Source organism: Aquarana catesbeiana, linkage group LG02, assembly GCF_042186555.1.
Source record: "Aquarana catesbeiana isolate 2022-GZ linkage group LG02, ASM4218655v1, whole genome shotgun sequence".
Classification (NCBI taxonomy): domain Eukaryota; kingdom Metazoa; phylum Chordata; class Amphibia; order Anura; family Ranidae; genus Aquarana; species Aquarana catesbeiana.
The window spans coordinates 544,714,713-544,722,887 of NC_133325.1; the positions used below are offsets into that span (position 1 = coordinate 544,714,713).

General features: G+C 45.1%; 1 long non-coding RNA gene across 1 annotated transcript; it reads left to right on the plus strand.

Moving 5' to 3' along the window:
• The first annotated feature begins 6,134 nt into the window (after window positions 1-6,134).
• LOC141130004 (uncharacterized) lies at window positions 6,135-7,094 on the plus strand. The gene is made up of 2 exons (XR_012241943.1): window positions 6,135-6,271; window positions 6,400-7,094. It is a non-coding gene; the product is annotated as an uncharacterized lncRNA (long non-coding RNA).
• Window positions 7,095-8,175: the final 1,081 nt, after the last annotated feature.

An 8,175-nucleotide genomic window follows, 5' to 3' on the forward strand; every position in this document is an offset into this window, starting at 1 on the left:
CCCAAAAACCAAGCACCGCCTTCAAGATTTCTAATGCAGCGTACACACGACCAGACTTTCCAGCAGACTAGGTCCGACGGTCTTCCTGGCGGACTTCCAATGGACTTTCTGAATGGACGGACTTGCCTACACACGACCGGACTTTCCGGCAGACTAGGTCCGACGGTCTTCCCAACGAACTTTCGACGGAGTAACGGTGGACTTTCCGAATGAACGGACTTGCCCACACACGGACAAGTCTGTTCATTTTGAACGTGACTTGGGTACGACTGGACTAGAAAAGGAAGTCAATCTCGCCGCTTTTATCGGCGAGATTGACACCTTGCGGGCCCCGTCCCAGGCTATACCAGGCCCTTAGGTCTGGTATGGATTTTATGGGGAACCCCCTACGCCGAAAAAACGGCATGGGGGTCCCCCAAAATCCATACCAGACCCTTATCCGAGCACGCAACCCGGCCAGTCAGAAAAGAGGGTGGGAACGAGCGAGCGCCCCCCTCCTGAACCGTACCAGGCCGCATGCCCTCAACATGGGGGGGTGGGTGGTTTGGGGGAGGGGGTGCTCCATGGCCCCCCCACCCCAAAGCACCTTGTCCCCATGTTGATGAGGACAAGGGCCTCTTCCTGACAACCCTGGCCGTTGGTTGTCTGGGTCTGCGGGTGGGGGGCTTATCAGAATCCAGGAGCCCCCTTTAATAAGGGGGCCCCCAGATCCCAGCCCCCCACCCTATGTGAATGAATATGGGGTGCATCGTACCCCTACCCATTCACCTAGGGAAAAAAGCGTCAATAAAAAACACAGTACACAGGTTTTTAAAGTAATTGCCCCGGGACTGTGACATCATAAGGGGGCGGGGTCACCGGCACAGAATTTCCGAAATTCGGAACTTCGGAACTTATAAAATTTTGTAAACTTGTAAATTCGGAAATTTCAGAATGAACTAATTTGTCAAAATTTGTTAAAAAATGAATTTGGAACTTGCACATGTCTAGTTCAGATAGTGTCAAGCGTGTGTGGCCGCAACCAGGTGACGAGTACAAAGACAAGTGTGTCTTGCCTACAGTCAAGCATGGTGGTGGGAGTGTCATGGTCTTGGGCTGCATGGGTGCTGCCAGCACTAGAGAGCTACAGTTCATTGAGGGAACCATGAATGCCAACATGTACTGTGACATACTGAAGCTCAGCATGATGCCCTCCCTTCGGGGACTGGTCCGCAGGGCAGTATTTCATGATGGTCATGGTATTACATGATAATTACCCCAAACACACCTCCAAAACTACCACTGCCTTGCTAATAAGGCTGAGGGTAAAGATGATTGTCACGGAACGTCCCACACTCCGCTTGAGTGCTTCCGTCATATACCACTTCCTCCCAGTCTGTATACAGATATCAGATATTCCAACCTCTCTGAGCACAAAACAAGGTGACACTTGCTTGTTGCTAACATGAACTCACTTTATTCAGAACCAGAATACAGTCTTATATACAGGAGAATATTACTCTAACAATACAAACGTAACCTAATTAACCTAATTAACATGAGATAATTAACTAATCCTTTATACAGCCTAGGTGACTGAGACATGACCTATTGCCCAGACTGAGTTAATTATCACAGGACATTTTCTCACAATAGCAGCAGCTCCAATAGGAGTTGTCCCGTCTCCTACATTGTATAGAGGACAATGTGATCAGCTCATTCAATTAACATAAACACAGGTAGTTGGAGTTGATGACACCATCATCTCCTCACAGGATGTGTGCCAACAGTATGAATCAGTTTTATCAGCAGGGGGCTGCTGGAGGAATCCCCCCTCCCTCTTCAGGGACACAAATCCCAGATGACCACAGCAAGGAGTCCCCAACAGAATCAAACAACATACAATATATACATACCTGTATATACACGACTGAGTCCAATCAGTACAGTTCAGACTGGATTTCTAATTCACCTCACAAAGAGTATTGTTCCATTGAAAATCCAGGGCCCATAATCAAAAGGCAAGAGGCTTGCATTCAGTCCTCTCCAACAGCCTCTGTCCCGGCTAGGTCTGTCACATTTCTCCCCTTTCGGCAGGAGACTAACACAGGAGGAGACCCCAGACGGGTTAACTCCAAAGTTAGTCCATAGTTCCAGTCCTCTACTGCCTGTACCCACACAGTACCCTAAACAAATTGTTCCAAACAGAGTATTACTCACCCAGCCAACCTCTGCCTCTCTTAGAGAACATGCCCACCGCTGGGGAGAGGCCTGCACTGGCCCTTCTCCCTGGAGTCCTTTCTGCCACTGGAGAGAAGACAGGGGGACTGGGCTCAATCCATCCTGCTGTTGGGAATCTGGGCCGACTGCCCAGCATCCCTGGGGTATACAGGTGGGGACTGAAGCCCCATCCACCGACACCAGATCAAGCTGCAGTTGTGAGGTGATGACTGCATTCTCTCCTTGGATCCTGATATGCAGCTCGCGATAGACTGCCACCTCCTCAACTTGGGCCTCCACAATTGCTGCAGGTGTGGGGCAGAGGTCTTGGACCCTCTGTCCGGTTGCCAGCACTTCTGCTGGGGATTTGCTAGGTGGTTCCTCCTCTACAGAAACGTCTATCAAATCCTCAGTCTCTGGAATTGCTAAAAGTGTGGGACAAAGGTCTTGGACCCTCTGTCTAGTTACCAGATCTTCAGCTGGAGAAGTTTGTTGTAACTCCATAGATGCTGCTGGCAGAAAATCACATGTCCCTGTCAGTGTTGTGGGAGAAAGGCCGACTACCTCTTCTCTCAAGAAGGCCGAAGCCACTGTTGGTGCTGGGCAGAGCACAGTGAACTTTGGCCGAGATAGCAGCTCTTCTGCTGGAGGCTCATCAGGTTGTTCTTCCTCAGCAGAAAAGTCTATCAAATCCCATGTCTCTGCAACTGATGTCTGGGGATATAGGTTCACCATCTCCTGTCCATGGAACCCAGAAGATGCTATCATTTCTGGGCAGAGGTTAGCAGAGCTCTGCCCTGTTGTCAGCACTTCAGGTTTGGGGACGGCAATCTCCGGATTTTCCACTGCAGATTCTCTGGCATGCTGCTGGACAGGCACATTCCTCCATCCAAGATCACCCCATGCAGAAACAGGATCATCAAGGTCAGTCAGCACTTGCTGCATCCGCCATAAGACCTCCGCCTCCATAGCTGCGGGGGCAGGTCGGCAAAGCACATGATTGCTCTGCCACATTGCCGACCCTTCAGCCAGGATTTCAGGGTTGTCAGCTGGTATTTCCTGATAGTCCCAGGCAAAGGGAGGCCAGCCCTGGCACTGAGCAATGTCTAGCAGCCGTCTGTAGGTGATCTCTAGCTCCCATTCCTGAATGGCCAGAAACTCCAAATCTTCCTGTGCCCAGTGCACTTCCGAAATGTTCAGTAGCCTTTCTCTGAAATCCATGATTTCGTCCAACCGCCACTCCAAATCACTCCCAAAGTTAGAGTCCCCTGTCAGCTTCACATACAACAGTCCCAGGCCACCGTAGCTCAAACCTTCCGTTGGGCTGTCATCCGCTATCCAGGGACATGCTTGGGATACATGCCACCGGAGGGCTCTGTAGCTCTCATCCAGCTTTATCTCTGCCCAGACCAGCCTGCTTAATTCAGCTGTCTGCTTCTTGTGCGGTTTTTCTCCCAAAAACCGCACCTGCAGTCCGTACTGCGACCAGTACCTTTCCTCGATGGAGGGGAGAACTTTTTCCTGGTGTTGCTGCTCACGGGCTAGCGCTTCTTTCCAGAGTTTGCAGCGAATAGAATCACACCATCCCAGCAGGACTTGCTCTGATACTGGTCCTCTGTGCTGTATCTTCATCTCTCGCAACCTCCTTCTGAATTCCTCTTCCATGGCGGCTGGTATCTGTACCTCTCCTCTCCTGCTATCTGGACCTTGGATTCAGATGGAAGTTTGGATGTCCCAGACTGCAGGAAGCTTTCCCGCTGCTTGCCACCAATGTCACGGAACGTCCCACACTCCGCTTGAGTGCTTCCGTCATATACCACTTCCTCCCAATCTGTATACAGATATCAGATATTCCAACCTCTCTGAGCACAAAACAAGGCGACACTTGCTTGTTGCTAACATGAACTCACTTTATTCAGAACCAGAATACAGTCTTATATACAGGAGAAGATTACTCTAACAATACAAACGTAACCTAATTAACCTAATTAACATGAGATAATTAACTAATCCTTTATACAGTCTAGGTGACTGAAACATGACCTATTGCCCAGACTGAGTTAATTATCACAGGACATTTTCTCACAATAGCAGCATCTCCAATAGGAGTTGTCCCGTCTCCTACATTGTATAGAGGACAATGTGATCAGCTCATTCAATTAACATAAACATAGGTAGTTGGAGTTGATGACACCAGCATCTCCTCACAGGATGTGTCCCAACAGTATGAATTAGTCTTATCAGCAGGGGGCTGCTGGAGGAATCCCCCCTCCCTCTTCAGGGACACAAATCCCAGATGACCACAGCAAGGAGTCCCCAACAGAATCAAACAACATACAATATATACATATATACACGACTGAGTCCGATCAGTACAGTTCAGACTGGATTTCTAATTCACCTCACAAAGAGTATTGTTCCATTGAAAATCCAGGGCCCATAATCAAAAGGCAAGAGGCTTGCATTCAGTCCTCTCCAACAGCCTCTGTCCCAGCTAGGTCTGTCACAATGATGGACTGGCCAAGCATGTCTCCAGACCTAAACCCTATTGAGCATCTGTGGGGCATCCTCCAACGGAAGGTGGAGGAGCGCAACGTCTCTAACATCCACCAGCTCCATGATGTCATCATGGAGGAGTGGAAGAGGACTCCAGTGGCAAGCTGTAAAGCTCTGGTGAACTACATGCCCAAGAGTGTTAGGTCATTGCTGGAAATTCATGGTGGCCACACAAAATATTGTCATGTTGTGCCCAATTTGGACATTTTCACTTAGGGGTGTACTCACTTTTGTGAGATACTGTATATTATTGTTATTATTGAACTACTAAAGTAAGTCTAAACAAGGTCAAAGTAAACATGTTTTTATTGTCTTGAATCAATACAAGAAGAATAAAATATTCAGAATCAATAACAATATTCTATTTGGTTTGTAAGTATATACTTGCAAACAAGAACAACAATTATATTGAACATATAAATTATCATTTTAATGTGATACCTCTAATTTTTAAATCATATTTCCTTGCCAACTTACTGCTCTTGCAGGGCTCATAGAATAATCCGCTAATTCATCCCTAATTCTGAAACCCACTGTTGGACCACGGACATGAGGGAAATCAGCAGGTTCTAAATTGTGAGCCAATGTGTCCTCAAAATTCACACCATCTCTATCCCTTACTACATTGTGCAACACACATGCTGCCTTTATTAATTTGCATGCATTTTCAACCTTGAGATTGATAGGTTTAAGGAATATTTGCCATTTGTTGGCAAGAATGCCAAAGGAACATTCAACTTGCCTATGTGCCCCACAGAGACGATAATTGAAGATTCTCTTCTGGGTGTCAAGATTCCTCCGTGAGTAGGGCTTCAATAAATGTTCATTGATAGCGAAAGCCTCATCAGCCACAAAAACAAATGGCATATCGGAACTTTCTGTACCGGGTAATGGTTGGTTTTCAGGCAAATTGAGTTGATTAGATTGAAGACTCTTCCCAAATATTGAATTCAGGAAAACAGAAGAGTCTGCTGAACTCCCAAATGCTCCTACATCAATATATATGAATTTATAGTCTGCATCAAGAACAGCCATTAGCACAACAGAAAAATATTTTTTATAATTATAATATCGGCTACCACTGTGACAGGGTTTTATTAGGCGAATGTTTTCCATCAATTGCTTCCAGGCAGTTTGGAAAGTTGGTTTTGTTCCAGAACTGCTTAGCAACATCTTTCCATTTTTCTTTATTTGGAATAGGCATGAATGTAGTATTCAATTTCCAAATAGCATCACATGTTAGCTTCGCAATTTCTCCAATTGTTGATATTCCTGTTCTGAATTCATAGTGTAATGATGTATTGGTATTTCCAGTACCAAGATATCTGTAATTCCAAAAAAACATTTTCTTTATTTCAGTGCGAGTACTAAAGAAAAGGTGGAAGACTATGAGGAATAATTATAGGAGAGAACACCTTATTCAAAATAATAGTGGTTCTGCTGGAAAGAGAAAATGGAGAGTGTATTGTCACTATGAGGAGCTCATGTTCCTGAAGCCCGTCATGGAGATGAGACCGTAAGTATACAAACATTTATTATGTTAATTTTTTTTTTATTCAATTGTATAACATCTTTTTGATTTTTGGAGGAGTGCACGGTATAACTAAGTTTTTTGCATTTTTTAATAAATTGTCTATTTTTCAGTACAGAAAGCAATATGGAGAGTGAAACTGAAGAGGACCCTGAGGATGCAGAGCAGACCAACCAATTAGTAGATGCAGCACACTTTTCTCAAATTTCAGAAACAGAAGCAGAAACAACAGAAGCAACATTGGTCACCAACAGACAAAAACAAAGAAAAAAAAACAAATGTCAGAGGACTTCCTTGATGTTGTAAACAAATTGTTTAGCAAACAAGAAAAAATGGAGGAGAATTGGAGTCTATTACCAGAAGCCTGGTTCCACAAATGGCCAAAGTACCATCTGAACATCAATGTAACATGCATTCTGAAATATTGCGTCTCATTAATTTATATCAGCAGCAACCTACTCAAAATAGAGATGCACCGTATGAGGGCAACACTAGTCATCATTTTTATGGGAGGTACGATGGTCCAGGTACCTCGCGCCCACAATCCTACCCATCTGCTGCAAGCTTCAAGATTTCCAGTCATGTCCCAAAACCCATATCCCAGTTTTCAAATGACCCAAAACCAACCACGTTTTCAGGGAGGACTTTACGAAGTGCAGGCAGATTTTCTAAATGTCCAAGCTCCCCCTCCCAACCCTCTAGAGGAGACACACCATCCTTCCACCTATCAGAATCTATGAGATTTATTGCTTGATATCTTTTTGTTAAAGTTTTACATTTGATAATATAATTTTGTCTGTAAAATGCACATGTTGATGGTCTATCTTAAATTATTTTCAATTTTGCACATGTTGTGCATTTTTGATAATATACAGTGGGGATGGAAAGTATTCAGACCCCCTTACATTTTTCACTCTTTGTTATATTGCAGCCATTTGCTAAAATCATTTAAGTTAATTTTTTTCCTCATTAATGTACACACAGCACCCCATATTGACAGAAAAACACAGAATTGTTGACATTTTTGCAGATTTACTAAAAAAGAAAAACTGAAATATCACATGGTTCTAAGTATTCAGACCCTTTGCTGTGACACTCATATATTTAACTCAGGTGCTGTCCATTTCTTCTGATCATCCTTGAGATGGTTCTACACCTTCATTTGAGTCCAGCTGTGTTTGAGTATACTGATTGGACTTGATTAGGAAAGCCAAACACCTGTCTATATAAGACCTTACAGCTCACAGTGCATGTCAGAGCAAATGAGAATCATGAGGTCAAAGGAACTGCCTGAAGAGCTCAGAGACAGAATTGTGGCAAGGAACAGATCTGGCCAAGGTTACAAAAACATTTCTGCTGCACTTAAGGTTCCTAAGAGCACAGTGGCCTCCATAATCCTTAAATCGAAGACGTTTGGGATGACCAGAACCCTTCCTAGAGCTGGCCGTCTGGCCAAACTGAGCTATCGGGGGAGAAGAGCCTTGGTGAGAGAGGTAAAGAAGAACCCAAAGATCACTATGGCTGAGCTCCAGAGATGCAGTCAGGAGACAGGAGAAAGTTGTAGAAAGTCAACCATCACTGCAGCCCTCCACCAGTTGGGGCTTTATGGCAGAGTGGCCCGACGGAAGCCTCTCCTCAGTGCAAGACACATGAAAGCCCGCATAGAGTTTGCTAAAAAAACACCTGAGGTACTCCAAGATGGTGATAAATAAGATTCTCTGGTCTGATGAGACCAAGATAGAACTGTTTGGCCTTAATTCTAAGCGGTATGTGTGGAGAAAACCAGGCACTGCTCATCACCTGTCCAATACAGTCCCAACAGTGAAACATGGTGGTGGCAGCATCATGCTGTGGGGGTGTTTTTCAGCTGCAGGGACAGGATGACTGGT